The sequence below is a fragment of the Apteryx rowi genome, unplaced genomic scaffold (assembly GCF_003343035.1).
Source record: "Apteryx rowi isolate R43461 unplaced genomic scaffold, aptRow1 scaffold_63, whole genome shotgun sequence".
NCBI lineage: Eukaryota > Metazoa > Chordata > Aves > Apterygiformes > Apterygidae > Apteryx > Apteryx rowi.
This window is the reverse complement of record NW_020450905.1, coordinates 2041444-2042513: the sequence shown is the minus strand read 5'-3', so window position 1 is coordinate 2042513 and position 1070 is coordinate 2041444. Positions and strand designations below refer to the sequence as shown.

The 1070-nt window shown below is 55.6% G+C and overlaps 1 protein-coding gene across 2 annotated transcripts in view; it reads right to left on the bottom strand.

Annotated features, from left to right (window-relative positions):
• Positions 1 to 861, bottom strand: part of LOC112974827 (PDZ and LIM domain protein 5-like) — a 128312-nt gene extending 127451 nt beyond the window's left edge. For both annotated transcript variants that reach the window (XM_026084190.1, XM_026084191.1), the window contains exon 1: positions 692 to 861. The gene's annotated coding sequence lies outside the window, so the exon portion shown is untranslated. The remainder of the gene's footprint in view (positions 1 to 691) is intronic.
• Positions 862 to 1070: the final 209 nt, after the last annotated feature.

Sequence of the window (1070 nt, the reverse complement as noted above, 5' to 3'; positions counted from 1 at the left end):
CCAGAAAAGCGCACCTGCAAAATGCAAGACAGGAGGGGAGAGGAAGGGGTGCAAGGGCTCTCCATGCGTCGCTGCTGCTCCCRTGTCGGCTGCTGTGCTGGGCAGGGGTGCAAGGCCCCCCTCCGGCTACTAGCCAGGAACTTTGGGCCCACACTTGCATTGGGGGGGGGGTGTACACCCCGGTGCACAATACAACAATGCACCCCAGTGYACAATACACAAATACACACCACTGCACAATCCACCTCGGTGCACCATACACTCCGGTGCACAACACACCGATACACCCAACTGTACAACACACTGCGGTGCACAACACACGGATACACCCAGGTGTACAATACACCCCGGTGCACAACATACCCCGGTGCACAACACACCAGTACACCCAGCTGCACAATACGCTGCAGTGCGCAACACACCCCGTCCTGTCTCTGCAACTGCGGCAGCTGCAGAGGCGAGCTTGTAGCAGAGCCGGGACCTGTCTTAAAAGGACCGACAAGGATGCAACGTCAAACTGGCAACACCAGCAAGGCAGAAGAATCATTTAAGCCGAAAGACAACGTTGGCACAAGACCAAATAGGTGTAAAGTGGCCGTGAATAAATTCAGCTTAGATATTCGCAGGGGCCGGCCAGCTAGCAGGAAAGAGAGGCTTCTGGCACAGAAGGAGTGAGCACAAGGAATCAAACCGGTTGGAAGGTGAAGCTCGATCAGATAGTGGACAGGGTTCCTCGAGATGTTTGCCCGCGAGCAGAGCAGTTTTTCATCGCGGAGGCTATCAGCCTGGCCATGCCACAGTCCGAGGCCGGACCAGCTCGCTGGGAGGGCACGCTGCGGCGCTGAACAGACCGCCGGCACCGCCGACGCCTCTCGGGAGGGAGGAACAGCGTGAAGATGAAGTGATACCGTTTCAGTTTCGTGTTCAGCTACTTTTTACAGCTAGGCGAGGCTCGAGGTTCCTCTTATATTGCACACACGTTAAAAGTGATCACAAGAAAAGGTGCCTGTGAAAGAAACAGGCACCGGATTAAATAGTCATGGCAAGGAGGCAACGGCAGAGGATTYCAA